Genomic DNA, 13,654 nt, shown 5'->3' with positions numbered 1-13,654 from the left:
CATCGGTGGGGCTGAACATTCCGGAGCAGATGGTAGTGCACACTCACTTGAGGAGCTGGCAGAGGCAGAGAGTCCCCAGGGCGCCGGCAATCAGAGGATTGCTGGAGAACAAGACAATACAGAACCCAAGGCAGACGATGAACCTCTGGATTATCTCTCAGGTGACAAATGCTGGATGTCCAGTGGGATGTATGTGGAGATCTGGCGGAGATCCCTGAGGGTTTGCGTGTTCTGGTCTTTGTATTGGAGGAGCCCATGTGGAGCATGAGCACCGCATTGACCCACAGCCCTGTGCGCTTAGCATCCTCCTTAGAGACAGTGGTGGCTCTCATGGAGCAGCAGCTCTAGGAACTCAATGAGGGATTTCTGGAGTAGTGTTCAGACATGCGAGCCCACACACTGACAGTGACCTCAGCAGGTCACTGCCAATGTGAGAGATGGATGAGGTGCTTAGTGACTCTGCTAGCTGCTTATCCATCTATGGTGAGCAGGGAGGTTCAAGCAAACCTCATGTTGGCAGTGACCTGCAGCTCCATGCATCTGAGGGCTCCTCTCAGGGCGCTCCTGATGATGGCAGCAGCTCTTCCACTCCTCTGCCAGTGACCGTTACACCTAAGGACATTGCGATGACTAAGGCATGCCCAGCCATCGCGCTGGACTCTCCCTCCCCAGTCGGGGCCCACACAGGCCTTGGCGACCAGAGGACGGCCGCAAAAGTCATCAAGGCCGACGGAGCATCAGAGTCAGCAGCCTGCCTCGATCCAATGCAGCTGCCGGCGAGGGGGATGCACCAAGGCATAGTACTTCTAAGTGGAAATTTAAATCACTATAGTCACAGAAAGGCTTTCACGATTGAATCATTTCTCATTGTCACTTGTGTAATGTTGTATGTAGCTGCCACACATCACTATTTAAATGTGACATCATGTCAAATGGCCTTATTGTGCTTTATGTGATAGCCAGGGAGGAGGTGTGGAACTCATGTGTAACACATTGAGTGGGTGAAAAGTGTATTTTAGTGGGAGGGAGAGGAGAGGATGGTGCCAGGAGGGTCCCATCAGCCTCAAGTAGTGAGGTCAGTCTGTTTGCAAAGATTTGGAGTCCTACTGGAAATTCGTCTGAATCAAGGCCTCCCTGGTCCCTCTGGCTCCCATAAGCAGCCTCATTGTTGGATCTTCTTCATGACCCTGCAGCTGAGCAGGCTTCTCCTTAGAGTCAGTGCTAGATTCATCCTCAGCGGCTTCTGGAAAGACTTCGCTGTCTTCACCCTCCATCTGCAGCCTGCCTTGAGAGAGTCAGATAATGAAGGGCACAGCGCACAACTACTATAAGGGAAACATGTTCCACAGGATATTGCAGAGACTCTCCTGAGCAATCCAGACAGTGAAACCTCATTTTGAGGAGGCGTATTGTCCTGTCAATGATGGCCTTTGTGGAGGCATGACTCTGATTGTGATCTCCTCCGCAGGCAGAGCGGTGTCATCAGCCACCTTTTGAGCGGATATCCTTTGTTGCCCAACAGCCATCCATCCAATCGTGCTGGGGTATGAACAGCCTTGACACCTGGGAGTGATGTAAGATGTACGTATGATGGAAACTTCCAGGATATTTGGCACAAATCTTCAGGGTCTTGTGTTGGTGATCACACACTGTCTGAACTATTGTGAGGCGGTGCAGTGATGTCAGGAGGCGCTGAGTCAGGACTTCCGCACGCCCATGCGAGCCACATAAAATTCTGGCCTCGGTGTTAAATTTAGCTATATAACCCTCCTGTGTGAGGCATTATATAAATATAAGTTGTTATTGCCAAAATCTTCTCATAGTGAAGAATTTGTATACTCCCGTGCCTACAGGTTTGCAGTCGGGGGGGAGGGGGCCTATAAAATTCCTCGGATCGCCTACTCAGCGGCCTCCCGCCTGCCTGACCTCGCTGCAATTTTACGGTAGGACGGGCGAGGCCAAGGCTGGCCTTTTTTCATTCATGGGATGTGGGCATCGCTGGCTAGGCATGCATTTATTGCCCATCCCTAATTGCCCTTGAGAAGGTGGTGGCGAGCTGCCTTCTTGAACCACTGCAGTTCATGTGGTGTAGGTACACCCACAATGCTATTAGGGAGGGAGTTCTAGGATTTTAACCCAGTGACAGTGAAGGAACGGCGATATATTTCCAAGTCAGGATGGTGAGTGGCTTAGAGGGGAACTTCCAGCTGGTGGTGTTCCCAAATGTCTGCTGCCCTTGTCCTTCTAGATGGTAGCGGTTGTGGGTTTGGAAGGTGCTCTCGAAGGAAAATTAGTGAGTTCCTGCAGTGCAGCTTGGAGAAGGTACACACAGCTGCCACTGTGCATCGGTGGCAGAGGGAGTGAATGTTTGTGGATGGGGTGGCAATTAAGCGGGCTGCTTTGTCCTGGATGGTGTCAAGCTTCTTGAGTGTTGTTGGAGCTGCACTCATCCAGGCAAGTGGAGAGTATTCCATCACACTCCTGACTTGTAGATGGTGGACAGGCTTTGAAGAGCCAGGAAGTAAGTTACTCACCCCAGAATTCCCAGCTTCTGACCTGCTCTTGTAGCCACAGTACTTATATGGCTCGTCAAGTTCAGTTTCTGGTCAATGGTAACCCCCAAGATAGTGGGGGATTCAGCGATGGTAATGCCATTGACTGTCAATGGGCAATGGTTAGATTCTCTCTTGTTGGAGATGGTCATTGCCTGGCACTTGTGTGGTGCAAAATGTTGCTTGCCAGCCCAAGCCTGGGCATTGTCCCAGGCTTCCTGCATTTGGACATGGACTGCTTCAGTATCTGAGGAGTCACGAATGGTGCTGAACGTTATGAACATCCCCACTTCAGAACTGAAGACGGAAGGAAGGTCCAGTTGAGCCCTTAAGTGGCCAATTAATGACTGCTTAAGGGCTGTTTCCCACCCAGCCTCAATTTTGAAGCTGGCAGGAAGAGTTTAGGTACAGTGGGAAGCCCAGAAAGCGACCCTGCTTAGGCCCCGGGTGGGAATGGGGGTTGGGTGCCTCAATCAATGGGCCCCTTTCAATACGCGTCGCCTCCTCCCCCCATGGTCTGCCCCCCTCCAGGGGGAGCTCCCTCCCCTCCTGGCTGCTCCACCAACACCCCCAAACCCCCTCTGCTCACCCATCCTGGGCCTCACCATCCCCCTCCCTGAGACACCCACACCTACCTAGTCCTGGACTCTGGGAATCAGACTCCAGGATAGCTTGTAGTCCCAGTCCTGTTAATACAGCTCCTGATGCTGCTCGGTCATGTTGGTTGGCAATTCTCTGAGGAGGGTCTTCCTCCAAACGAGGGGGTGGAAGTCCCATCTCCAGTCACGTCGTGCTCCTTGAAGTGTTAAATGGCTGTGAGGCAGCCAATATCGGTGCCGATGCGTTCTCCACTGACTCTTCGGGTGGCAAGCTGGCAAACCTTGCCATCTGAAAATTCCTGACCATATGAACAATGAAGGTGAAATAAATGACCAGAAGTCAATCAGAAATATAGCAGATTAGAAAACAATGAGAGATAGCTTCACCAGAACTTGATCTAAGAAATTGTAGGTAAACTGGTAGTGTAGTGGTAATGTTAGTGGACTAATAACCCAGAGAATGTGAGTTTGCATTCCACCATAGCAATTTGAGAATTAAAATCAATTCAATAAATTCAGAAATAAAAAAGCCAGTTGAAGCTATTTGTTGTTGTAAAAACTCAGCTGATTCTTAATGCCCGTCAGGGAAGAAAACTGTCCTCTAGACCCATATATAAACCGTCCAGTTTTGTCAGACTTACTCTGGGGCAAAAAAATACCAGTGGTGTCCATATTCTGAGAATGAAGATTCAAACCATGAGTAATATTTACTGGTAAATGTAAAAACAAATTTTGAATATTAGGGAAGTTGAGTTTACTTGAAAAGTTTACCTAATTGTGTCAACTTGGGGTAGATTTTCAACTTACCACCGTAAACCTGGCATTGTGGATCAGTTGCACACTTTAGAAACTATCTGATTTTCATTTCTATTCTTTTTTTTGTTTTTCCTCTCACATGAGTCCTTTGAATGTCTTGTTATTGTATTCTTCACTCGGTTTACTTGAGCCTTTGTTTTGGTACTTTGGTTTTCATTGTTTTATCCTGTCTCATTTTTTAGTTGCCTTCAACATGAATATTAGCATTGATGTTCAGGAGTGAATATTAAAATATCAAAGGCAGAATTTGCGGGTTTGCAGGCAGGGGTGTGGGGGATGGTATCAAATCTCCCGGGTGGCCTTTGTGCTGTCCTCCTGTCCGCCCCCACCCTGTCTGCAATTTTATAGGGAGTGGGCGAGGCATGGGGCAGCCTGCCCACTCTCACCCCAGCTGAGTCCATAAGGGCTGCTTCCCACATGGTTGCAATTTTGAGGCTGGCTGGAGAAGGTCAGAAAAAGAGCGATGTCTGGCAGGCTCTGGTGCTCAGGCCTCGACCGGGAAAGGACGTGATAGATGACTCTCCCAGGTGCTCTTTCTTCCCTGGCCTCTCCATCAGGATCCCCACCCCCTCTCCCCAACCCAACCCATGCTTCCACCCCCCCCCCCCCCCCCGGCCCCGCCTCCAATCCCTGCTGTGACAGTCCCCTCCTCCCCCTCCCACCCCTCCCCTTACTCTTAACTCCATCCTGGCTCCTGGCACTGAGATTGGTGGCAGGACAGGTTGAGGGGAGATGTTTAATAAAACGTACAACATCCTGGGCTATATAAATAGAGGTATAGAGCACTAAAACAAGGAAGTTAAACCTGTATGAAATACTGGTTAGGCTTCAACTGGAGTATTGAGTCCAGTTATGGGCACTGCACTTTAGGAAGGATGTGAAGGCATGAGAGAAGGTATAGAAAAGATTCACGAGAATGGTTCCGGGAATGAGGAGCTTCGGTTATGCAGATTGGTTGCAAGTTTTCTGAGGCGGTACTTTCTTCCAAATGAGGGGCAGGAGTCCTGCCAAATGGCTGCGGGGCAGCTGTGATCAATGGGGACATGCTCCCCGCCGACTCTTTGGATGGCAGATTAGGGAACACTGTCACCCATTAAATGCTACACCACAACCTCAAATTGTCAGAACAGCCATGGCATTGTAAACCCAGAAGTTCTTTCATTGCTTTCTGTTTTGTTTATTTGAAGTGTACAGAAATTTAAATATGAATTCTGGGCTTGGATTCTCCTCTTTGCAGGTTTTGTGGAGCAGCCACTAGCGGTTTCCTTACCCTGGTTAGGATGCTCCGGCCTGGTACAAATGGATGGAGTGTGCATGCCACACAATTTGTGCCTAAAACTTGGAGGTGGGATACTACAAATAACATGGAACTCTGATTTTTATAAGTAAGTGGTATGCTACCCAAAACTGTTGGATGTGGTGCTCACTGATTTACAGGTTCGCATGAAAATTGCATCAGGTGTGCCTCAAGGCTCTGGTTGAGGAACTCCCCAAATACCAACTGCTAGCTGCCTATTTTTCAGATAAGAAATAGGTAGCAACCATTCTGTTCTTCATAGTATTATAAAAGTTTAGATGTATATGAGGAAGTCCAAACAAATTAAAGCCTCTTAAAATAGTGAAGAGAGGGATTCAGACAAATACATTAAGCACTCATATGTTAACATTTCATGACATAATTTCAGGACACAATGAGATCCAATTTCTACTTCACAGTTTCTCTACTGTATTTCTGTTTAAAGGTTGATTCACTCTGTTTGCCCAGTCTGGAAAGGATGTTGGTATTGAAGTTGGCATGCTGCTGATATATTTACCTTATTTCCCTGAATCAAGAATTAATCCTGGCTTCTCTGCCCACAAACTCAAAGGGAATACAGTCATATGTGCAACTGCTAGATACAAAGTGCTCAGGTACATTGGTATCAATCCAAATATTTATTTTTATTTCTTATATGTTTCTTTCTTCTTCTTTATGATTGTCTCATGGCATCACAGTGCCAGACAATTAACTGTGATGATATCATTTTCCTTAGCAACCACAAACGCCTCATTGATTAGGTAGCACTGCATCATCTTTCATCTAGATTTCAAGACACAATCAGGAAATTCAACACAGAGGAAGGCTTCATGAAGACTCTAAATTAAATGGTAAGTTAATCATATATGGTTTGTAAATCAGTCAAAGCACAAAAAGAAATCGGCCATTAATTCATGGTTGATAAACTGTTTTGATTGGAGCTACTAGCAAATCACTGTGCTATTTTGAAGATGGCGGGTGGTCATGTAAAATAAAGCGGGTGGCCAGCCCATTGCCTTCCCGCCCACTCCCATATTATGGTGAGCGGGTAGGATGTCAGCCAGCCTGCCTGTGCTTAGGCCAATTGAGGCCCTTAGGCCAATTAAAGGCCATTTAAGGGCCTCTTTCTGCCTTTGCCGCCATAATGCAGTGGGTGGGCCAAGGCGGAAGGAAAGTCGCAAGCCTGTTACTTTACCAACAGTAAGGAAGAGGGGGTAGCTCCTTTGTGGGTCTCCTGTGCCCATCAGGGGCACTCCCTACCAAGATGGTACCAACCCCACTTTGTGCCTCCCCCTGGCTTCTAAAACCCTACCCCCACCACCTTCCCCTTCCTCACTAGTAACTCTGATCCCTCCCTGACCAAAAACCCTGGACATACCTTGAAGCCTGACATCCATGATCTTCTTCTTGGGACTCCCTTGTAGTCCCAGTCTGAATAATATATTTCCCTCACCCCCTCGAAACTGACTCCTTAGAAACATAACATCCTGCACCCATTAAGCCATGTTAGAATCATAAGATTGGCTAAAAATCAAAGCGCTGGAAGTTTATTGATAAAAGGAGATAACATGGAGATTAAGATTTTAGAGCCAGCCTACAAGCCTGGGGTATGTGGATAATCTTTAGACAGTGTAGACCTGATTCATAATGTATAATATGGGCCGGAAGTTTATGCTCCAGGAGAGGATGCCCAGCCGACCCAAACTCGTGTGAAAAAGTGTCGGGTGTGCGTCCTGATGTCATCGCGCCATTGTGTCGTATTGTGATAGTCGGGCACTCGTGGGAGTTGGAAGCATGCCTGCCGACAATTAAAAGGGCAATTAAGCACATTAAAAAGGCAATTGTATGAAATTTTATGTGGCCTGTGCAATTTAGTGGTTGGTTCATGGGACATACGGCCAGGCAGCCATCCCGTTTTTAATTGAAACTCAATCCAGGGCTGGATAAAAGTCGACCAGAGCTGTGGCAATGTGAGTAGGTAGGAGTTTAGGTGAGAGTTGGTTGTAGGTGGTTTTCTGACAATTCATTGCATTTCCTGAGTTCTCTGGGCTCTTTGGCTTACAAGCTTTCTTAGAGGCTTTCGGCCGAGTGCACCCTTTAGTGCACTGTCCCGTGCCATCTGTATTCCAGAAAATGGGGATTGTCTACTCTGCTGGAGGGATCTCCTCTGAAGAGAAGCAGAGCGCCAGAAGGGAGGGGAACCCTGGTGTCCACTGGCAGTGTCCCAGAATGCATCCTGTGGCCAGAGGGGGTGCAGGGCCAGTGGGAAGTGCAAGGCGGAAGGGTCCGCAGAAAACGCTATTACTCTTTAGCCAGGGTTTACAGCCAGCGCTCCAGCTACCTCAACATGTCTGAGGTCCAGTGCCGAAGGGGGCTCCGCCCCTCTAGGGAGACTAAGACCTCAATATGCCAGATGATTGACCCAGAGATTGCCTCAAACTGTGTAGGTGGCCACCCGGTGCCAGTGGCTCTTAAGCTGACAGTGGCCCTGAACCTTTTTCCCTCCGTTTCTTTCCAAGGGTCAGTGAGAGATCTATGTGATGTTTCCCAAATTGCTGCCCACAGGTGTGTCAAGCTGGACACTGACGCTCTGTTCAGATGGGTCAGTGACTTAATTCATTTCCGGACCGATGAAGCCAGCCAGGCTGAGCGAGCCAGAGGCTTCACCGCAATTGCTGGGTTTCCCCACATGCAGGGTGCCATAGATCGCATGCATATGGCCAAAATGTGGCAGTGGGTGAGCCGGGTGCCTTTGGCAACGGAAAGGGCTACCACTCCACGGATGCTCCAGCTTGTTTGCGTCTCCAGCAGGTCTGTGATCGGTACCCTGGCAGCTGCCATGATGCCTACATCCTGCGACACTTCCAGGTGCCAAGGCTCTTTGTCGCTCCAGCTCGGTTGGACGGTTGGCTCCTGGGCGACAAAGGCTATCCCCTGAAAAGGTGGCTCATGACGCCACTCCGACACCCACGGACAGAAGTGGAGGAGAGGTACAATCGAAGGGCGGTAATTGAGAGGACCATTTGCCTGCTCAAGGTGAGGTCCGCTGCCTGGACCGAACGTGGGGAGAACTGAAATATCCTCCAGAACACGTCTCACTTAATTGGCATTGTGTGCTGCACTCTGCACAACCTGGCTGTGTCAAATGAGGACCATTGGAGGATGAAGGCAGCGAGGCACCTCCCCAGTCCACAGAGGACAATTCAGCTGATGGGTTTGATGAGGAGCTGAAGGAGGCCCAAGGTAAGGACCTGGCTGCAGAAGTTTCTTGTGGGAGGCAGGGAGGCCTTGATTCTCTGTTCTTTCAGATAGGCATCCAAAGCTTGGCATGAAAGTGAGGGTATAGGTGACACCTTACTAATTGTTCCTGATGAGGCCATCTGTGATGCTTACGTCAAGTAATGACCTCTGAAATAAAGTTTGCAGCCCTTCCTCTCTGTCAAAACCACTCCCTTGCCCAACACCTATGAAAAACATGAAGCACATTCAGGCCATTGCACATAAATGGTGGCCATGTTTACACAATTTGAACGTAGAACACATATCAACTGAAGTTACGCCACACATGACAACCCCTCTTGTACTTTCAGTGCCTTAAACTTCTGCTTGCGAGTGCTGCATCTTGGTGCTCCCACAACACCTCTCACCCCCACCCCCACCTCACTGGCAGCAGCATTAGAGGCAGCCTGCTGTCTATGATGTCCTGTCGGCCCTGATGACCTTGGCTGACATCCTCTGGCTGGCGGAGCCTGTGCAGGCAACACCTGGGAAGGAACATCCAGCCCCATGACTGGGCGTTCCTTACTCTTTGCAGCCTCATCAGATGTCACGGGCACTGGCAGAGGGGCAGAAGAGCTGCTGCCTTTGTCCGGAGCGCCCTGAGAGGAGCCTGCAGATGCGACATGCAGCTCGTCCGCCAGCGAGAGGTTGGTTTGAACCTCCCTGCTCATCATTGATGGACGGAAACCTAGCAGAGAGACTAGGTGCCTCATCCATTTCGCACACTGGCAGTGACCTGCTGAGATCACTGCTGGTGTGTTGGCTTGCAGTTCTGAGCGCAGCCCCAGAGACCCCTGATTCTATTCCTGGAGCTGCCTCTCCATGAGAGTCACCACTCTCTCAATGGAGGAGGCTGTCCGCTCAGAGACCTGGGTCAACGCAGCGCCCACACTCCCCGTGGACACCTCCAAGACATGGCATGCAGACCCTGAGGAATCTCCGCCAGATCCTCCTGCGCATCCTGTTGCCAGCATCTACCACCTGATGGCGCACTCCAGAAGCTCATCATCTGCCTCGGACTCAGCGTGGTCCTGGTCTCCAGCAGCCCTTGAACTGCTGGCGCCCTGGGCACACTCTGCCTCCACCAGCAATTCATGCGAGTGTGATGGGCCCTTGCCACTGTGCACTAACATATGAACTGACACGCTATTAACCACTGACGTTCCTATGTCTATGCTGGTGCTTGGTACAGAGAGATGACATGAGGCGGGTGCATCTGTCCATGGCTCCTCCTGAGGTGTGAAGGGAGGGTCCTCAGCGCCTCTAGGCATTGTGAGGATGGTGCATCTAAGGGAGGAAGAGAATATGTCGGTTGATTGCATTGTAACAAAGTGACTGCGTATGTATGATGGCTGGTTGTCAGAATGGACAACTGCCTCACTGAGGCACTGTGATTGGATGAGCAATGGGGACTCTTGATTGGAACTTCACATTGGAGGTGCCGCAATCCTACATTTCTTACACACTTCCCCAGTCTCTCACCTTTCCACTGGACTCTTAGCTGCCTCCCAGACCGTGCCACTCTGCGTCTTCTGGACCTTGCTCCATGCTTGCATTCCATGTCTAGGGCATCCATCTCAAATTTGGAAAGTATCAGCAGGTTGAGCACCCCATCACCCGTTTGTGAGCACTTCAGCACGTTATGGCTCCTCTTCTCCTGTACGGACAAAAGTGCATTCATTAGTGCACCCTGTACCTGACACACCATACCAGCCTGGCTCCCCCCACCCCAAGGAGACCCAGGTTGAGATGCCCATGAGATTAGCGCACCTCACCATTCAATACACCCAAGCCATATCCCAGTCTTGGCAAACACAGGGATATGTGCCATTTGGCACTCTGCATCTCACACCCCTGAACGCTATGAAGAATGGCCAGCCTCCAAGACATCTATACACAATTCCATGCCAAATTGGTACTTACCCTTGCGGAGCACAGAAGATCATTGAACCTTTACTTGCTCACCTGGCCAGTCACCTCCATCCAGGCCTCCTTCATCTGGTAGGGTGGTCAATTCTTGCCATCCTGTGGCATGAGGATGTCACGCCAGGCACTCACTCTCCCCACTAAGGTGCGCAGGCACTCCTCAGAGAACTGGGGGAGAGTGCCTACTGGCATTGCCTTCCCACCTGGTGTGCCCAGCGGGTGCTGGGGTCATAACAATTGCCAAGCAGAAAATCTTATACTGTCTCGTGGACAGCTCCCTGAGGCTCCTCCCCAACTCCTGGCAGCCTTCAGGGAGATGCCAGTGCTCTTTTTAAAAAACCCCCTCTGGGTCACCATTGGACCTGGCACCCGCCACGCTCCCGCCCCCACCAGCAGTGCTGAGCCAATGTCCGGGTGCATTTCACACTGGCCAGCCCTTAATTGGCCAACCAGCGTGAAATCACGGGTGGGAGTAGATAACCCATCCATTTCCAGGCCCGCTGATCACATGCACATGACGTGCGTAAAATTCAGACCATGCAGTTTGCAGCCTTATGTTGCCTTATCTTTAGAACTCTGGGAAGGGACGTCTTGTGGTGCAATGGTAGCATCCCGAGCTCTGAGCCAGAAGCTCTGGGTTCAAGTCCCAGTCTGGGAGCGGAATTGTCCCAGATTTGCACTAAGTGCAGTAGCGGGCGTGAAAAAAGCCATTTTACCTGCTGGCCACAATGGTGGGTTTTTGTGCCGTATCATCCCCTTCCTGGCACGTCCTGCCTCATAACTAATGCATTCACGGGGAACACACCGGCCAACTGTTGGGGCAGCCTCTGATTCGCCCACCCTGCTGTCACCTCAGGCCTTCTGTAATGCAGCCGCTAGATTTAAAGGGCGCTCCTGCACAGAGCTAGCTCCTTCTCAGCGATTGAAAACTGCTGGAAAATCATGACTGCCAAATGGAGGAAAGATGCTGCGCCCAAATTTAGCAACGCCTCCCTCAGGTGCCTACTGGGTGCAGTGGAGGCCTGCTGTGACCTTCTCTACCCCCGCTCTGGGCGAAGACCAGCAAGCAAGGTGACAAATCCAGCATGAGAGGCAGTGGCAGTAATGGTCAGTGCCAACACCCTGCAAAAGAGGACAGCCACCCAGTGCCGAAAGAGGATGAATGATCTCTTTTCCAAAAGGGTGAGTCACTCTTCTCATCAGTCTCAACTCACATACTCACAAACCCAACACACATCCACAAGGATCTTACTCACTGCCAGTTCAAGGGACATCACCAGTTACTCTCTCACACACACCTTCACCTGCCCTGCGGATTGTGTCCTCATCCCATCATTGGCATTACTCACCACCCACGTCAGGCAGCCTTCTCATCTGGCCTGGCAGGCGTCCTGCTTACACTCTCTCCATTTGTATTCATGCAGGACAAGCTGGCACACAACTAAAGGGAAAGGTCGCAGACCGATGGAGAAATGCCTGACATCAAGGTCCTCACAGACTTTGAAAATAGAGTCATCCAGCTGGCCAGCGACGATTTGGCCCGTTCCTGTGCTGACGGTGAAGTCAGCAGTGCTCAACCAAGTGAGGATCCAGCAGTGCAACATCCATCAGACAACCATGCTGTGAGTCAGTTCCCCTGTTCTGCAGTCCCCTGACATGCATGAGTTATCTCTCATTGCTTTCGCAGGCACATCTGGGAAGCAATCGAGGGAGTCCGTGTGCCAGGTCCTTGACTCAAGCCCCAAAGACACCTTGGATGAAGAATCTGATGACACCCTAATTGAAGAGCCGTCACAGCGCTCACCCACACCCTCCACCAGCACAGGGACATACACCTCGGTGGGACCTAGTTCTAGAGTAGCCCCAGGGTCACATTCTGGTGAGCACATCACACAGTCTGATCCACAGCAGGCGGGGGCAGTGATTTCCCAGGTTTCCGGCACTTGGAGGACAGCTGGAGACCAGAAATCTGCTGAGTCTGAGTCAGATGAGGAGCCTTTGGACTTGATCATAGCTCAGTTGCTGAAGCTGCAGAGACAAACTAGGGAACATCAGGAAGGGATATCCGCTGCTCTCCTCAGATTGTAAGGCACAATGGAGGTGTCCATCCGCCTTCAGTCTGAGGTGATAGCGCCATCATGCCAATGCACCAAGGTCAACACTGGTAGGATGGTGGCCGCCATGGAGACTTTGGCCCAGGACATTGGTCCTGCACTTCTGCAGGAGCTGTACTCCATCGCTGAGGCACTTGCAGGCATCCAGCAATGTTAATGCGACAGGGGCTGGGGCATCTTGAGCTTACCCCAGCTGCTCCTTGCTCTCAGCCTGGAGTCCTCGGGCACCCATAGGGAGGAGGATCAGCAGGTGTACACCCCTGGGCCATTTACCCAGGTGACTCCAGGAGTGTCCGGCCTATCCAAATCCTGTGACCCCAGCAGCTCCAGCTCCACAGGCCAAGGAGGGTGCACCTGCCCCACAGCAGGACACCTAAAGCAGGCTGGGGCCCTCCAGGCCTCAACCCTCCAGAAGATGCCCGCCAAGATCATCACAGACAACAGGGTGTAGTAGTCAGCAGTCTGCCTCCGCTGTGGATGTTGGGCGAGCACCAAGGCATAGTGGCAGGGTTAGAAAGGTCAAGAAGATTTAGTTGCACAACATGAGCACAGGTGTTAATTATTTGTACTTAATGTTCACAATTGTAAATACACTCCCAAGAATGTCTTCTTGTCTATGGCTCCTTGTCATGTTGAGCAGTGTTCTTGTCAATCAGATGTGAAACCTTGCTTCCAGTACAAGATAGAGGCAGGTGTCTCAGTCCAGGGCCTCTTCCCTGTACAGTGTGTAACCTTCAGACCAAAGTGATGGTCCGGCTTCACACCCACTGGACACATTAGTGATGCCTGCACCTCGATGGTGCTTGTCATTGCTTCCAGAATGTAATGGGCAGGCATTACAGAGTTCCGACATTCTCTTTGTGAGCTCTCAGCATCTTTGAGGTGGGGCTGGCCCCCATCTCTTCAGCATCTGTGACCAGTGAAGCTGTGCTCCTGAAGCGGTCAGGTGCTGAAGGTTGACAAAGGATCGGGTGCATTTAAAGTTTCACGGCTGCGTCTCTATGATATGATCCTGATCACAGAGTGCAAGCGAGCTGCCCTCAGACAGACAGAGTCAGACATTCATAGAGG

Source organism: Cetorhinus maximus, chromosome 2 (genome assembly GCF_964194155.1).
Source record: "Cetorhinus maximus chromosome 2, sCetMax3.hap1.1, whole genome shotgun sequence".
NCBI lineage: Eukaryota > Metazoa > Chordata > Chondrichthyes > Lamniformes > Cetorhinidae > Cetorhinus > Cetorhinus maximus.
This window is presented reverse-complemented; position numbering follows the sequence as displayed.